The 19,739-nt window shown below is 33.0% G+C and overlaps 1 long non-coding RNA gene across 1 annotated transcript; it reads left to right on the top strand.

The window, feature by feature from the left end:
• The first annotated feature begins 6,491 nt into the window (after nt 1–6,491).
• LOC110926425 lies at nt 6,492–7,354 on the top strand. The gene is made up of 3 exons (XR_002585224.2): nt 6,492–6,554; nt 7,194–7,255; nt 7,333–7,354. It is a non-coding gene; the product is annotated as an uncharacterized LOC110926425 (long non-coding RNA).
• Nucleotides 7,355–19,739: the final 12,385 nt, after the last annotated feature.

The raw sequence follows: 19,739 nt of genomic DNA, 5'->3' as shown, positions 1-19,739 counted from the left end.
ATTGGGATCACACATAGTCTAATATCCCTGGATGTGGGAATAACACACTTAACTAAACGCAAACTTTATTTGGAAGTCTCTACACATTTTACCGATTAGCATGTCTGGTTGGTAGGCGGGGTATTAGTTGATAGTGCTATTAGGTTCGACAAATCTCACACCGTGCTGGGAGCCGGGCGTGAACTATTGACCTTTTCATTGCATAATTGCGGATAGACATTAATGAGGGCACAAAAACTATAACGTCAACATTTGGTACACACAGTTTAGTTGTCTTGATGAGGGTTAGCTACCCGAGTCATGGTTTATAACGCTTTTGCATGTGAACTTACGTTACGCTTTACGTTTGTAACGCTTTGCATTTCTGTACTTTCCTTGTTTAGAAAGTGTATTTGTATTTCTATTTTTTGAAACTTATAATCGTGTCGTAATTCGTGTTTCATTTTTTCCAAACTTGTAATTTGAGACTTTGATCATAATGGAAATACATTTTTATTCACACTTGTTTATGCACAAATACATGATACTTAATCAATCTCGAATACGTGCTTTATATATACGAAACCGAATTGTACTTGATGTTTAAATTATAATTGAAATCGTACTCATATACATTCTTAATGTTCACACACTTATATATCCCTTAAGATGCCAAAAAAAATAAAATTGAAACAGACCAATTCGTAGCCTACGGCCTGCAAGCCGTGGCCTACGAATCTGGGCAGACAGAATGTTAAAATAGCGTGAAATTCACCTTTTTTCCACCTCCCTTCTCCTATAGTCACGTTCCAACCTCCTTATAACCCATACCATAATCCCCTACTATATATACATCACTTCCACAACTCCTCCACACTTTACAAACTCTCTAAACTCTCTCAAGACTCTCTCAAAGTGCAAAAAAAAATCTGATTTTGGCAGAATATCTTTGGAGTTCAAAGTGAGTTCTAACTCACTTCTACTTATTCTTTGAGTTTTCTTGTTTCAAACACTTGGATAACATCAAGGTTTGTTACCAAATGTTCACTAAGGTGTAACAAGGCGGTACAACTCCGATTTTGGTGTCCAAAGTGGGTTTAGTTTTATACTTTCCCTAAACCTTATAGATGTTCATCTTCTAGTTCATTTCTTGTGAAGAACTTGTACCTACCTTGTTCTCAATCCAACCCATGAGTGTGGGGCTTGTGTGTGGTTGTTTGTCACACCCCAACCGATGGCGGAAACATCGGAGTGAGACGAAATACATTTCAATAGACTTCATAACACTATTTGTGACAAGTATCTAAGTAATAAATTTCATTCCATTTATAAAGAGTCAATTACAAGGATTTGAAACAAATACAACATGAATAATGAAAGACAATACAATAGGAATACAAATTTAAAGTGTGTATCTAAGCATCCTACTAGATTCCATGCGTCACCAATATCATCGCTAAACCTGCAACATGTTTTAAAAGTGTAGTTCAATACAAAAAGTATTGGCGAGCATACAAGTTTGGTGCGTAGTATATAAGTATAAAAAAACGATAAGGAACAATCCACATGACAAACCTAGTTATCAAGATTAACGTATAAACTGGCATGCGATTTACAAGTCAACCCTCTGTTTACGCAAGTATGAATGAATAAACCTAACATGACCTCTCGTTCACGGGTGGTGCGTTACTCTTATAGCGCTATACATGTTAAGTGGAGGCTTGTACGAATCTAATGACAAGTTCATCACGTAAGAATCACCCAGAAAACACGAATCAAGCATAACAAATAGTAAGCATGTATTGGATTGTTTGTTTATGTATTTGTATAAGAGTATGTATACTAAGTGTGTTTTGTATATAAAAACATGTTACACCCAAAAGTGTGAAAACGGTAAAATATGTCAAGTATACTCACAAAATTGCTAAGTCTTCCGATTATCCAAGCATTGACGAGTGTATGAGGTTGGGAGGATGAACGTATGAGGGTTAAAGTTCTAGGTATGTTTAGAGTCGAGATTTGGGATTTAAAAAAGAATATGGAAAGTACATATGCGAAAGTAATCATCTTTAACACATATGATGTTTTAGATGATGTAACCAATACTTTAACAAGTGAACATTAGTTCATCATCAAGGTTGATTACTTAGATAATATTTAGGCTATGTAATATGTTAATATATCAAATAGATAAAGCATGAGGTAGGAGGATGAATCCTCCATTTAGGAACCTCTCAAGTGTCATAGAATTCATGTAGGAGGTAGGAAGAAAAGTCTTCCATTTAGGCACCTCTAAGTGTTCACCACTACACTTGATGTTATGAACATTCAAGGAGGGTCATGAACTTACGAGTAATAATAGAATATGACTAACTAATCTATGAGAAAACATCAAGCAATGTGTGGATTTACAAGTAGGACAGCCCAAGCTAATCCTAGATCACACAACCATCAAGACTTGAACTTGAACATCACTTGTGGGTTAAAACCTTGAACAAAACAGAAAGCTTGTGAGATTTATACCTCTGATTTTGAATGTCTCAACCTTGTTTTTAAGCCTAACTAACCATAGAAGTGGTTATAAGCATAAGGACATAGGTTTGAGATGAGTTTCCTCAAGTTTAATCAAGTTTATCAATGTTTGAAACAAGAACAGAAAAATCAGTAAACTTTAGAGCCCTTTTGGCGACGCTCCAAGGCCTGGTTCTCTGTGGAAAACCAATGAAAACGAAGCTAAGGTTATTCCAAGCATGTAGGAAAAAGAATCGAGTGAATCGGACAAGAAATGAGGAGGTTATGCTTGTTTTAGTGAAGCAATGTAATTCTGCTCGAACTCTGATTTCACAGCTGATTATGGAAGATTTTGAGAGAGTTTAGGGAGTGCAAAGAAAGTGAAAAATGCTTGGATAACACTTGGGTTTTATAGGGGAAGGTTGTGGTTGGGTTAGGTGAGCATTTATGATGTTTAGTTGGGAGTTAGCATTAAAAAAAGACAACTAACCACAACTTAAATTTTTTGCCAGCTTTGTTACTTTTATTATTTTTTTATATCATTAGTTGGGTATTTTTTTTGTTTATTAATGTGTTACATGTTGTTTAATATGTATCCAACATGTAACAAGGTCTAAAATGTATAGTATACATGTTTTTAAGTAAGAAAAAGAAGGAAACATGTGACTACGTAGAAATCAAGTATGTATAATATATGTTTAGGTATCAAATAAGCGAAAAATATATGTGTTAGTCTCGTAATTGAATAGTCAAGCGTTTGTATGTATGGTCGATTTGAAATTACGAATACACGATCGTTGTTTGCGAGTTAAAATTACGTTTATGCGAATCACGAATCATGTATTAAACGAATGTATATTTCATATAGAAGATCAATTTTATTACGATCAAAGTCTCGGTTTTAAAATAATTTGAAATAGGATATGATTACAAGAGAAACAACTTTACGAAAATATAAATACAAGACACGCTTTCTAAATAAGGGAGGTTACGAAAAAACAGGGCGTTACATTGTTCTCCATCAAGTTTAAGGTCTAAGAAACTCCTAAACTTTCTGTTTTGATAAGGTTCCAAGTAACCTTCAAGTATGTGACCATCCAAGCTCACCATAGTTCATATGGTGAGCCTTGCATGTGTCTAAATGTGTGAACCATGGAAGCTTCGGCTATCCAAACTTGTTCCGCTACCTCACTTGCTCGTTTTGTTTTTGTTCATCCAAGTAGCTTTCAAGACTCAAAGTAACATAACCCTGCTGCACCTCTAACATTTGTCATGATGGGTATGGAACACCCGGGTTGATCTTACTTGGCTACTTGGCAAATTAGTTAGTTTATAATTCTTATTATTCATGACCAACCGGGTTATCAATTATGTTGATAACCTTGTGCTTTGGTGAATCATACAATGAGGTTTAATGGATGCTAACCATCCTACCTCCATGCTTGACTTACGTGATTTATATGATATTACATCACTTATACTATATAAAATATATATTTAGCCGGATTCATGATACTAACCAGATTATGGTTAGATGTTATGAACTTAGGTTATATTATCTTTGTTTATTTCTCTTTCGTGGTTCTAATTGTCAAGTTAGGACCAATGAAAACACATAAAATCTTAGTGTCCAAACAAGTATTTATACGAGATATATTTTCATACATAAATTCGAATCCAAACTCTCCACTAAATCCGAATACTCAGACACCTTCATTTCCCCAATGTAGGGTAACTTCGGTTTTCCAATCTCCACAACTCGTCAACTCTCGGTTAAATCGGGAAGCTTTGCAAAACCGTGAGTGTACATGACCCTTTTTACTTTTCATCACTTCTTGGGTGCAATACTTATTCCTTATTAAAACGCACACTTACATTTACAAACATGTTTACACACAAACAATCCAATATAAATGCTTGATATGTGATACTAGAACTCATACATGCTAGAAACTTATTTGCTTTATACTTGTCATTAACTTCATACAAGCCTCCCTTAACATGTACAATGCTATAGAATTAACGCACTGCCGGTATTCTTGAGCTCGTGTTAACTTAAACAAAACGGTCTTATCGTTGCTACAATAAGATTACGCTAGCGGGAAACTTTGGGTTGACAATTATAAGTTGCATGCTAGTATCATTATGTTAAGTCCTAGATTACGATTATGCCATCTGGATTTGTTTAAACGTTTATACTTATGATAATACTCAAACTTGTATGCTCGCCAATACTTTATGTGTTGACATGTACTTTAATACGTATTGCAGGAAATTGATGATGATAAACGAAATCTAGTAGGATGACTAGAAACACGCCTTAGATTTTAGTACTTGTTGTAATTTGATTTCAAGTTACTTCTTGTCGTAATTTGCTTCCAAACATTGTACTTGGATTTTAGTAATGAAATAAAATTTTGATCATTAAATATTGACACAAGTGGTGTTATGAAGTCTCTTGCAATCTCGTTTTCGTCTCACTCCGATGTTTTCGTTATCGGTTGGGGTGTGACAACGCTTAACTATAATTGTGAATTCACCAACTTTATGTTGATACACTTTAGCATGCTTTGTAGGACGTTAGGTACGGGTCAAATGAGGACTTGCAACTTAGAGAATGTCATGGCTTTTGGTTAACCTGTTTTCATTATTATGCTTAACAACCGTGGTTTTGATTACGTCTGAACTTTATGGTTTTGCTTCTGCTGTTAACTTAAACTAACGTTTTCAAACATCGAAACTCTTATCATTGTTCATGTTGAATGTGATAGCTAAACATTTTCCAATCAAACTGAAATGGTTCAACATGATTAGTGGCTTGATCTTGGTATGTCACGCGCCTCACGGTAAAACCCCGCATGTGGAAATTGAGGGCATGACACATAATATAGTACGTGCTTACATGTGTAGTATAGTAGTGTATACTATCGTATATGTGTAGTAGAATATGATATCGTATCGTATATCGTATCGATAGTTTTATTATAATTCTTTTATACCCTATTTTAAGTAAAACGATAAAATATCATATAAAAATGTTTGTAAAAAACAAGGTTCGTACGTCATGATGGATACAATTGCTGGCACTAAGAATTTATACAATAAAAGAAAACGTTGATTTGGGATGTCATGCAAATGGCAAGAAGATTTCAGGAATATGGTTCTTTTATGATGCAATACGACATTCATGATGAAAGGGTAAATTCTATAGGTATATTTAAGTAAACATGATGGAATATGACATTCATGATGAAAGGTAAATTCTATCTATCTATCTATCTATCTATCTATTATACTAAATGAATTCTCTTAGGCCACATGGGTTATTCTTAGCCAATCATTTTGCTGATGTGGACACCCTCTTAATCAAGATAATTCACCTTGAGCGCCAAACTCTTTTCTTCTAATCTCCTCTCTCACATTTTCACGTTTTCTCAAAAAAAAAAAAAAACCCTAAATCATCCACCACCGCTTACCACTCTCCACCATCACGTTCTTCTATATGAAACAATTCTACATGATTCGATCGAAACTGAATTAAAGGTATCACTTGAAGCTTTCACAAAGCCTAATTCTCAGCGAGTCGATTCTCATGTATCTATGATTCATCTTATACTCAGATTCAGATCCCATTTATCTCTGATTCCTTTCACAAACTCTACATCTATACCAGCTGATTCTCATCAAAGCGATTATCATAAACCCTAAATAAACCCTCAATTGGAACCAGTCGAATGCCAATCCATGTAAGTTTACTCTTATTTACATCGATATTTACTGATTTACGTTTACTCGTGATTTCATTCATCATCTGATTGTATATGTTAATCTTTGTTTTGTGTGTGTTTTACATAAATTACACATATTTTTGTTTTTAACCGATTTTTCCCTTTTGTTTGGATTATTCTTTTTCCAAGATACAAACAAACCTTTCAAACCCTAACACCAGTAAATTTTCACTTTTATATCTTTTCTTTTTTAGAACTATGAACGAAAATGGTCAGAATATGGACCCGGGTTCGTGCGTGTTGGTGGGTTTGTACTGTGGAGATGGTGGTGATAAGGTTAGTTTTCAGATTTGGTTGAATAGTATGGATGTTATTATTGATTATTGTTGTTGGATCTGGTTTTGTTTCGTCATTTTAAGTTTTTTTGAGTTGAAATTTAGGTGGAATTGGTTTATAATGGAAGCCGAGTGAATCGGTATATTTATGTGATACTATGGAAATGAATTGTGCTTGTTTAGATTAATTTTATACACTTTGTGTTTTTTTGTTTAAAGATTTGATCTTTTTGTTGGGTTCTTTTCAAGAGTTACAAAAATGCTTACATTCTTTAGTATAGTGGTAAGTTTGCCATACTTTTATTGATTATTGTAATTTCAATTTGGGGTTTTCCGTTCTTACAAATATCTAGGGCAAATTTGAGCTTTTATGCAATGTATTGATGGGTTTTGGTTCGATATATTCAAAGTTCATAAGGTTAAATATGTTCAGACGATAGAAGCTCTAATGGGTGTACATGGATCGACAGAAAGCTTAATCAGATAATGCTTGCTTATAGATATTATGAACTTGAACCATAAACGATAAAAGAAGACATATTGGATGTTGTTAGCTGGAATGATAATATTTACTCAGCAGTTATTATTTGGGGCAAACGCATGCCGAAGGTTTTATATGATACAATTTGTACATTGACAGAACTCAGGTATTTTGTTTTTCATGGTAACTTTTATGCTGATGGGGCTGAAGCATACCAAATGGTTAGTCGTGTTGAAAACCTTTTATTCTATTTTATCAAAATCCACAAACTTATAAAGATTCGTGGCTACGTATTTAGGAATTTTGGATCAGACATATTGATGGATCACCCTTCAAATCAGATGCAGAGAGACAGAAAGTGATACAATTTTCTTGAAGTAACGATATAGAGAAGAGTTTCCGCGGTAAGGATGATAAAAATTATCTTTTTCAGATGTATTTTTTATTTGTTTTGTTTGTTAGGTGCAATTTATGGGCTAACATAGATTGTACTCGTGCTACAGGAGCTAAAGATAGAGATACACACGAAAGACAGAGTTGGGTTATTATCTGACGCTATGCAGTTAATAGCATGCTATAACGGTGTTAAATCTTACAAGGCAAGTAACTTCAGACATCACGTGCATGTTAATTCTTACTGTTTTTAACAGTTATATGATTTTCAGCCTTTAATGGATGTTTAAACAGGTCACATAGTTGATCTAAATAAACACTACAAATCCATGTTGTTTGATTTTCTTAACGGGTCAGACTATCGCTTGGATTCTTGGTTAGCTTGCTTGCCACATGCATTTGTAACTTCACTTAACCTTTTAATCTTTTTAGTTTAATGCTTTCTTTGTAAAAAGCTCAAGTTCAAAACCGTTAGGGTAGTGTACCAGGCCAACTGGGAGCTAGGGGAGTGTTTGTTCATTTCTTTTTCCCTTTTATGTCAATGTGGTTAACCATTTTATATTACGGATCTAAATAGGCGATGAAGTTGAATCAGAAACGATGGCGTACTTTTATGAAATTAGCGAAGACGTGTCAGCCATTGCAGGTTATGGCGGCGAAGTTGAATCAGAAACGACGACGTATTTTGTGAAATTGGTGAAGAGTTTGTTTCAAACAGATGGATGGATCTGGTTATCGTCATGTTTGGCCTGTAAGTTGTTATCTGTTTGTAATTTAGCACTCACTCATTTAGTTATTTAGTGACATTTTGCTTAAGTTATTGGAGTATTAGCTATGTAGATTGACTGAAGATCGAACAAAGAGTGGCAAATTTGACCTTATCATCAAAATATGAATAAAGAACATGAAATTTGAATGATTGCAATTTTGAATGTTTTTGTTGCTACAAGTGGTTAGTAAATTCACATCATGTAAGTTTGAAAAGTTTTATGTTTTTCAAACTGTATTAAGTAAATGCATGCTCCATGCATGTTTTATATATATTACAGTGGAGGAAAAAAAGTGTATTTAGGTGGAAATTAAGGTGGAAATTAAGTTGGTTGGTATATTGTTTCTAAAATTTCAACTTAATTCTTTACATAATTCATAAATGGCATACCAAAAGTGTCTATATATATCGACATCTATCGCTATCTGCCACTATCTCCGCTCGATTCTAAAACAAAGAATAAGATTGATTGTCACATACTTCAAGTTTACGATTTATAGTTAGAAAAAGAATGGGTTTCTATTATTAAAACTTGGTTATTATTTCATGATTTTTTTCTAAAAGAAATTTATAATTCTTTTTTTTAAAGGTTAAAAATTGTTTTTTGAGCTTCATTTGTTCAACACATTTGATGTCCCAAGGTCTCATATTGTGATAATTGAGGGGATCTATGCGTCTAGTGAATTATGAGGCCTAGAGTATCCGTGACAGGTGGCGTTCATATTGAACTTGATAAATGGGTTTTAAGGGACATACAATGGGCGTTCATATTCAACCGTTTTTGAGTTATCCCGATTTGATTAACCCTGTGCTCAATCGGAATCGAGTTTATCCCGTTTTGATTAACCATGTATTCTTCATCCTTGATTATCTTTTCGTCTGCTATGTTAATTTAGTTCTGTTATCCAAAACCCTAATTTCCGTTTAGGATATTTTGATTTTTTTGGTTATGGTGTCATTTGTTATGGATGCATCGGTTTATCTAGGTAGCACTGGCATTGTCACAATGGATAGTGGTTGGTGAAGGAATAAAGATAGTGTGCAGGTCATGAGGGTTGCTTGGCATGCGGGTTTTACAGCTCAACTTCAATAAAACGGTTCATCCAATGCTGGTGAAGTTAGAATTTCTTCTGGTTGTTGGTGAGATGCTTAAATCAGTGCTAATTTCATATTGCTAATTTGGTATTCTTTATAAAGTAAAATAATAAGATATAAATGTGAAAACTTTTTGCAGCATTTTGTAACTACTTCAAAGCAATCACATCTGATCGGGATGCAATATACAGTTAAGAGCTTGAAATGGGCCAGTCAGTACATATGGGCACTATCCTTGCTGGTGATTTTATGGTAAGTTTGCTTTTGTTTGCTTTTTTTTCAATTTAAATTTTAGTTTTTGCTATATTTTGTTAAAGTTGCTAAGCATTATGTTTTTACAAATCTGAAATCATTAGAGGCATCTCTGTTCAACTGTTGGTATAACCAGTCAGATGGTTAAGCTGCTGAAAAATGCATTCAAAAGCCTAAAAGACTTTAATATAAGGTAATTAGACAAAAAAAACTTATTTTTTGGTGATTGAGCTTTTCGGTAGCAGTGGCAAAAGAGCAACACCAAATAACATAGTTAATTCTTCATTTTTTAGTTGTTCCAGTTGGCTGCATTGTTTCTAATTTTTCCAGCTGACCTTTATGTATTAATGTTATTTGAATAATTGTTTAATTTTGCAAATTGTTATGTGTAGGTGGCATTTTGGCTCACCAAATTGACTTCTACTGATTGTTGCGGGTGCTCATCAGGATAGAACCAGACAGTACCAACACCGGAAGATTAAAATATCAAATCGAGGAGAACCAAACCTATCTAAACGAGTTCCGTTTAAGACTGTAACGATTTGCGTTTTGGATTTTCTAATTCTTACAAGGAGTTTAATAGTTTTTTAGCGTTCTAAGGGAAATGACCACCATAGCTACCTAATATAGTTTTTTTTTTTTTTACTTATCTTTACTTTGCTTTCATAATTAAATTGGTGTCGAATTTTGGGTGCAGGCCATGGATACCAAAGACAAGGAGAGCAAATAACTAATTGGACATAGAGTTTTTGTTATTGCTGGTATGCTAACATTGAGACAAAGTTAAACTTTTATGGTAAATGAACTAATACATATATTTGGAAAAGTATTGGAGTTATGTGTTTTTCTTAATTGTTGTTTTATAGAGAGGCATGAGTGGAGCTGGTGGTTTGAGTGCGAAAATCTGGTGGCAGATGAGTTGTTAGTGGTTGTGGGCGGTGGTGATTGTTAGCCATACCATTGTGGTGATTAAGGAATAGAGGGATGGTTTTCAACAACCAGTGAGCCATTTGTAGTAAAGAAGGATGATTTCCAGTTTCATTCCAAGGTAAGTGTTTACTTTTTTTTTTTTTGTAAATACAGGTGTAAGTAAACTGGCAACTCACATGTTTTACTGTTTTTTTGTTATGTGCATTCAAAGGAAATTGGCATCAATATAGATTTCGCAACTTCGACCAGTTAATAATGGGTCGATTTTGTTTTATCTTTAATCTGTCGATTTAACAATTAAAAAAGCTAACTAAAAAAGAAACGAGTCAAACAGGTGGAACAGGTTTAATGTCGCTTACAAGTGGATTTGTAATGCATAAAACATCCTAAATAATTTTATTCAGTAGTTTAACTTTAATGAAATAATAAATTGAGGCACCTATCTTTTTAGAAAAAAAGATTTAACAATTTGTTTACACAAATGTGTATCGGGTCAATGCAACCCATTTTGACCCGTTAGTCGACCAATGAACCTGCCCATTTTTTGACATCTCTAACTAAATAGTTATGGCAATGGAATACAATTTACAAATAACTAATGCCTCATCCGGTGGACAAACCATCTAAACTTGAAACAAACTAGTTGATTTTTCATCCGCACGTTGCGGCGGGGACCCAATGACTGCAAAACGTTTGTCAATAACGGCAAGCAGATACAGAATATCAAAACATAAATAAAAATGTCGTGAAAAGGATAGTCACTCCATCCTAAAAAACGATTTTAAATAACATAATATATAATAATAGGACCCAACGTCCTACACGTTGGAAATTCGGTTGTTTTCGGTTCAGTTATTACGGTGAGAACACGTTAAAATATGGATGAGCTCGGTACCGGTAACAGCACCGAAAGTACCGATTCGGAAAATCATCGAAATTAGGTACCGACACCGAAAATGCTCGGTACGATACAGTATGGTATTTGAAGGTAAAAATCAATAAATACAGGTATGATGCTAGACCGGTGTCGAACCGAAAGTAACGATTCTGAAAACGCCAAAAGGTGGGTACCAAAATACTGTTACCGAAAATACTGTCACCGAAAATATTGTTACCGAAATCCCCGAAAGTAGGTACCGGTACCGAATATACCTGGTACGGTACGGCTCGGTACCGGTCGGTACTGGTACGGCACCGGTATTTGAGGGTAAAAACCGATGAATACCGCTGGCGAACCGGTACCGAAAGTACACCTGGTTCGGTATATTGGGTACCGGTACCGGTACCCAATGCCATCTGCTCATTCGTTAGTGATGTTACTATTAGTTCAATTATATTTTTATTACAATATATATTTTTTTATTAAATACTATTCATTCAGTTAAGTTTTTAATATATAGGTAATGAAGTCTTTGTTTATATAAAGAACATTACGAGGAGATAAGTCAAACTTTATATAATTACATTTGATCATCATCCTTATTAAAAGGGAGGTGGGTGGTTTTTCCCTTTCTTAATATACGTGCCACTAAAAAAAACTAAAAGAGAACGGGTATAACAGGTTAAAAGTGACTCAAAGCCTATTTTTAATGCATACAACCTAATAATTTGTTTTATTCAAAGATTATGATATTATAATCATATTACTTTCATATAATCCTCAACATATTTGTGGTAATTTCGTATTACATTATAACTTTATGTTTTTGCTATAGTATATAAATAAAAATATATTTATGTATTTTAGAACTATAACACTTTCCTTCTTGAGATGTTCAATAAAATTGCAATGAAAGTTAAAATTACTTTGAGATGGCACAGTGAGTGGGTCATACTCAGATAAATGGTCATCGGTCACAAGAGGTTTGGGTTCGGGTAAAGAAAGGGAGATTTAGGAGGTTTACAGCATTGGAATACATTTTTGATGCCTTTTGACTTCTTGGCATGTTCCATTTTTAACTAAATCTTTTAGTTTAACCCATTTGAATACTCAAGGTGAAAAATAAAATAAATTAAATCAACCCCAATGTATCATTGGTCAAAAAATAGCACTTCAAAAATTAACTATTATCATTTTTACAAAATCAGTTAATGTGGTCAGTTTTTGTTGACATAGCGTCTTAATTAGATCTAATCTTGCTATGTGATATATTGGAAAAATGGAGCAGAGGCATGGGGCTATACGGAAGCTACAAAGCAAATTGAAGGCAACAGGGGACAATTCAAATATCATCTCCTTCAAGAACATGCCGGATAAGTACCGTGAGTTTATCTCCCCAGTTTCATTATATTATAATAAGTTTTAGATATTTGTGAATTATATCGTTTATTCGTTTTATATTATTCAATTCATGTGATATGTAAATTGTAAATATAACATTATCAAATATGCATGTTTAAAACGGGTCAAAGCGGGTATGGTTAAAAAGGGTAATCTTTTAAGAATTGATGAAGTGGCAATTTGTGACTCATTTATATTGGATACAACTTTTATGCATGCTATATTGGAATTTATTTGTGATATGGATTCATCATTTAGCCTACAGGATGATTCACCAATTATATTAGGAAGAGTTAACTTTCGTTTTCCTCCCTGTGGTTTGATCATTTTAACGGTTTTGCTCCAATAGTTTAAAAATAGCCATTTTCCTCCCTGATCTTTTGAGTTTGTCGCCAGTTTGCTCCCTAATCTTTCGAGTTTGTCGCCAGTTTCCTCCCTGATGGAGTTAGAGGCTGGGAGCAAAATGAAGAAAAGTTAGAAAAATCAGGGAGGAAAATGGCTATTTTTAAACTATTGGAGCAAAACCGTTAAAATGACCAAACCACAGGGAGCAAAATGAAAGTTAACTCCTTATTTATCTTCTTTGAATTTATACATGTTAATCAAATTTATCCATTTATAATAGTATAAAACGAATAAATTAATACTAATTCTTTAATTATAGAATTCGCTCTAGATTGTAAGTATTGAATACAATAGCCAGAATGCCAGATACATTAGTAGAGTTTTTATGTATTATTATTGGGCAAAGATATTTACTGAGCTGAATTTTTGAAAAGTGTGGTCCAATGAGTTCGTAAAATGCATCTTCTTATCTAGAGGAAACATCAACAAAGATGGTGTCAAGAGGCTTGATGTTGTATACTTTAAAACCATTTGATGTAACATAATTACTATTAATTATACCTAAATATGCAATTTGATGCTTTTAGTGATAGTGGAGAGTTCAAATGAGAAGAAATTTTTCGTAAGAAGAGAAAAGAAGAAATTTCAACCAATAAGAAAGCTTTATTTTACTTCATTTAATATAAGTATTTAATGTTACTATAAGGGTACATTGGTAAATCTACATAGGTCATTAAATTGTAGTATTCCTCTTTAATAGCTAACTAGATTAATTTTTTTGTAACTTATCTTTAAAATATATATTTTTTCAAAAAAAATAAAATAAAATAATTTAAAGTGTAAGATAAATTATGAGTTGTGTAGGATAAATTACGAGCTGTGTAGGACAAATTTGAACGTGTAGGATGAATTTCGGAGTTGTAAGATAACATTTGATGTGTGTAAGCAAAAAAAGTTAGTGTGGAGGATACTAGTCTTTATGACTAATTAATTAGTCAAAAATGATAATACATGAGATAAGTGAAAAAACTATCTAATGTTTTACAAAATTACTCTTTGTTCTTTTTCTTCTCAATTAAATTTTCTTCTCAAATGAACCTTCCCCTTTAGTGATATATATATATATATATATATATATATATGCACACACTATTTAATGTGGACATTTTTATTAGGTAAGAGTTAACTACTTTTATATAAAAGTGGGAAAAGCGGGTTTGTGATTTAAATCCAATTTATTTTTTTTATAGATTTAATACAAAATTTCTTTCATTTCAAAAAATTATTTATAGAGGTATACATGTTGACACTTATTTGATATGTTATATATAATTTAAGTCGCAAGAAATATTCACATATTTATGAACTTATAGAGGTATACATTTTGACACTTATTTGATATGTTATCTTCTTTCCATTAAACTTAGAACTTATACTTTGGGATATTTATATTAACTTATTTTTTATAAGTAATGTGTGAACCCATTTGACAGGGAAGCCATTCGACAAAAAACAACCAGCGAGGTCAGTGGTACGGGAAGAAAGCCATGGCATCAAAAGAGTATAGGGCGAGCAAGACATGGAACATTGTGTGGAATCAAGGTAATACATAGACTTTGTAGCATTTATGTGTAATTGTTATCTAAGTGGTAAGATCATTGTTAATATTCGAACATTGTGTGGATTCCGCCTTATTCATTCAATTGAACATTAACTTTGTTGAAGATTGCAAAGTAGTAAGATTTTTTTTTAATTTTCAAAATTTACATAACTTTGTGATTTTTTAGCGTTGACTTTGTAGTTTGGCCTGATTATGTTCATGTTGATTGATTGATACAGTAAGACGTCGTTGGAATTAGTGACTCCGAGAGTTACTCTAAAAATATGGAGTAAAGCACACAAGAGATTCACCAGAAAAGTAAACGATCCTACCTGGTGCTTTGATACCATAAAGCATCAAAATCAAGTAAGTATACAATACAATCACCTCTCTGTATATAGAAGACGTGAGGAAATGAATGAATATAACATAGGTAACAACACAACAAACTAAAATAAAACTTGTGCTTAACTCTCTCTATATATCTTGATGTGGTTTTGGGATACTACCATTACATATGTGCAATTGGCATCGATATTTAAGCTTTGTTTGATTTGGCACATACAATCTTGGTGACATCAGTGTTATTGATTTGTTATGTTTATCTTTTTTTTCATCGATCGATTGTAAGAGTTAGCCCTAATCTTTTTCCGTTTCATAAAGTTGTTATTCTTTTGTTTGATTTGTAAGATGGTATAGTTGATTAAACGATTAACATGGGTATTTGTGGTAAGACATCAGTTAACTAAACTAATAATCACCTGAGATTGATTATCATATTCGTGAAGTCCATCTCCGGTTCGATATTATTAGCATATTAAGTGCAATAACATTCTTCTCGACTGCAAATATGAGGCTTATTTGGCCGATTTCGGGCTCGCGAAGCTAATGAATTCTGCCAATTATCAGCATGCCATGTCACGGGTCGCCGGATCATATGGATACATCGCTCCAGGCAAGTATTGTGTTGATTAAAGTAGCAATGATATAGGTTTTGTGATGCTACCTCACACTTAATTTGGATTTTCTTGTGACGCTGTAGGACTTGCTATTCACTTACAATACTACAGGCAATAGATTAAGGGAAATGAAAAAGGTACTTGGAAATTATGCTTCAAATTTTGGTCTCAAGCAGCTTCCCGTGGTTTATTACCCTTGAAATTTTGTAGTTTATCATCTTTCTCACAATCCTGTTTCATTAGGCCCAGGTGTGTGTTTGGGTAATCATGAATTTATATGATGCATAAACCCTGAGTGTTTATAGTTTTAGCTTCATAGATTTAATGAAACCTACTCCATGAATGCTTGCTTATGACTAGGTAAGCCCTCATTATATTTTAGAAATAATAAAAACTATTGAGTTCTTGAATGTTCAGTTTTAGGTACAAATATCTTACCCAATTGATGCTAGCAAGCTATGATGTTTGTTGATACTATTTTTTTTCAATTTATCCATTCAGTAGGGATAATTAAAAATAAGTATCAAATAAAACTATTTAATGATAAGTCTGGAATTCATTAATCGTGATTATATCTAGTTATATATCTAATTCTTTTATAAGCTATAAATGTCTTAATTTTAAACTTCAAATTAGCACTAAAAGCATATTGTAAAAAGGCATATGGGTTGAACTTGAGGACAAGCTGATTAAATTGAGTTTTGCTTCATGATCTTTTCCATTATTTGAAATTTGAGAGATTAAATATTCTTCAAAATTTGCTATATCTTCACCTGTTTATCTGGTATGTATTCCTCACATACAAAAAATATATGGTTGACTTAAGTTTTATACTTTTAATATTTTTTTATCAACTTTTTTGCACAGGATCCGGATACCCAAAGCCAAGCGTATAGGATTCGATACAAGTGGGACGCGATTTCAGCAATCCCTACAAACTTATATGGTCCTAGCGACAATTTCCACCCTGAGAATGAGGAGGTTTCATGATGCCAAACTTTCTAGAGACAAGGAAGTGGTGGTGTGGGGTCCAGGGTCATCGATGCGTGAGTTCTTGCACGTCGATGATGTTGCTTATTTAGTGTCGTTTTTGTTGGAAAAATATTCAATCTGGTCATGTTAATGTGGGAGTGGGAAGGAGGTTCCCATTAAGGAACTTGCAAAGTTGGTGAAAGAGGTTGTCAGGTTTGAGGTAGCGTTTGTGGGGGGGGGGGGGGATGGTTTGAAGCTTGATGATTGATGAAGTAGCAACGTCTCAATGAATTTCAAATGTGGTGCATAAAAAAAAATCTTTAAGGACTTGTGATTTTTTTCATATTATTTTTTCTCAGTTAATTGTAATTTAATATTTATCTAAGCAATGCAACGTTTCTTTCATTTAAAAGTTTATGTCAACATTGTTAAATAACATAATTTATTGTGAGACCACCCGTGTAACACACGGGTACTTAAACTATGTGGTTTATAAAGAGATTTTCAACGAATTGTGATCGTTGCATATACATGTATTTCAATTTGTCTTCGTAATCTAATATATTCGTTTGTGTTTTAGTGTGTATAAAATCATAATATTTATGTCAACGGTGATAATAAAGATATTTTCTTTTAGCAGCCTGTGAAATTCGCGGGTATAAAGAGATTTTCAACGAATTGTGATTTCTGCATATTGATGGTTAATAAAAGGTTTTTACCTGATTCGTTTCAACACGTGTATTTATTGATAACATTTTATGTAAACTATGATGATGATGAGATATTATCTTTAATCAACCCGTGTAATACACGGGTTCTTAAGCTATATATATATATATATATATATATATATATGGGGAGAGAATCATGAGAAAACTAGATATAAATGAGAAAACTAGAAAACTAACTAAAATCCACTAAAAAGGAGGGGGAGGGGGGACTTTTAATGAAGGAGGGGTAAAACTGGAAAAAAAATATATATAACTTTTCAAACACTTCCCATTTCTCCATACGTTATCATTTTAAAACAAAAATGGCACCATAAGATCACAAATTTTCTTATCTTTCATTCAAGTATATTCGAGCATATTTTTTATGACATAAAAAAAGATTTATGGTGTCGTCTTCTTTTCAACACTATTATTATAGTAGTGCACATGTGCAATATAACATGTACTACAATTGCATTACATGCTTAAAATTAGTTTTTTGAGTCTAGTTTAGCTTTTAGGGTTAGTTTTTTGGAGGTTTAGGATTAGGATTAGGTTTTTGGGTGTGGGGGAGGGGGGTTTAGGTTTTTTTTTTTTGGGGGGGGAGGGGGTGGGGTGGGGTGGGGGGTTTTGGTTTTTTTCGGGTTTATGTTTAGGGTTTAGTTTTAGGTTTTTTTTTTGGGGGGGGGGGGTGGGGGGTTTAGGTTTTTTTTTTTTTTTTTTTTTTGGGGGGGGGGGGGGTTTAGGCTTTTGGTGGGAGGGTGAATTTAGGTTTTTGGGGGGTGCGGGGGGGGGGGGTTTAGGTTTTTGGGGGGTGTCGGTGGGGGGTGGGTTAAGTGGTTTAGGCTTTCCGTATTAGTGTACATGTGCAGTACAACAAATTTTTTTTTTTTTTTGAAAATTTTTTTCCATACATAAAAAGTAGCGATTTTTCTTTAAAGAATTGTAAAAAAAATATTTTTTTGGTATTTTTTAGGTTTTTTTAGTTAGTTTTTTGGTTTTCTCATTTAAACTAGTTTTCTCATGATCCATCCCCTATATATATATATATATATATATATATATATATATATATATATATATATATATATATATATATATATATATATATCAATTTAACAACTTTAAGGAGATTTTCAACGAATTGTGATTTCTGCATATTGATGGTCAATTGTATGTTGCGTTATCAAGGGTGAAAACAAGAAATGGGGTCAAAATACTCATACTTGACAACAACGAAAAATCTATATATAAAACAACTAATGTGGTGTATAATGAGATTTTCAACGAATTGTGATATCTGCATATTGATGGTTAATAAAAAGTTTTTACATGATCCGTTTCAAGACGTGTATATATTCATAACATTTTATGAAAACAACGATGATGAAGCGATATTATCTTTAATCAACCCGTGTAATACACGGGTCCTTAGGCTAGTATGTATATATGAGTAAACACGATGGTTAATTTGTCACAATTTAAACATACCTACCACAATAATGAGAAATGTAACATATTAGAGCTTTCACATCCAAAGAACTAAATTGTGAGTGTGGGGTTTTTAAAATATAAAGAGTATAAAAATGGTTGTGAGTGGAGGAGAGAGAAAATGTTATTGTTCATCTGTATATTTGGGGGGACACTGTTCACCCACTATAATTTTTTAATATATATTGAAAGTGGTTGTGAGTGAAGGAGAGAGAAAAATGTAATGATAAAGGTATAAAAATATTATTTAATTGAAAAGGAGAGAGAAACAGTATTTGTTTTTAGTGGAAATATATTGATATAAGAGTTGTTTTTTAGTGGAATGTATGTATAATTTTAGGGGACTGGATGTGAATGCTCTTACGTGCTCAATAATATATGTTAATCTTGACCGTACACCGGCCTTAGCCTTTTTTATATGTCATAATATATCGAAGGAATTAAATTTTAAATTTAACTATACTTAATATTAAATTAACAAAAGACAATGGAATCCGTTGATTTTCACAGCATGGAGATTTTTTATTTTTCTAGTAAGACGTATAAACATGTTAGGCGAGTGGGTGTGGAGTGATGTCTCTAGCCACCTCAGATCAATAGTGTCCAAACACATATTACAAAAGAATTTACATTTTTTGTGGCATTCAAATTTTCGAAATACGTAAACTAATAAAAGTTAAAAGTAGAGTTTTAAACAAAGATACTTTTTGGGGTTGTCTATTTATGTAACACCTTGAATTTTTGCGTCCAATAATGTGTTAACACGTGTCATTTGATTACACGTGGCATTTATATTAAATAAAGGACAAATGTTGACAAACCTTGAAAGTATATAAATTCGAGGGTTATAAATGTGAAACAAGGGTAAATATACTGTATAGTAACCCTAAATGGTGCTTGTACCTTCA

This window comes from Helianthus annuus, chromosome 17, assembly GCF_002127325.2.
Source record: "Helianthus annuus cultivar XRQ/B chromosome 17, HanXRQr2.0-SUNRISE, whole genome shotgun sequence".
Lineage (NCBI taxonomy): Eukaryota > Viridiplantae > Streptophyta > Magnoliopsida > Asterales > Asteraceae > Helianthus > Helianthus annuus.
This window is presented reverse-complemented; position numbering and strand designations above follow the sequence as displayed.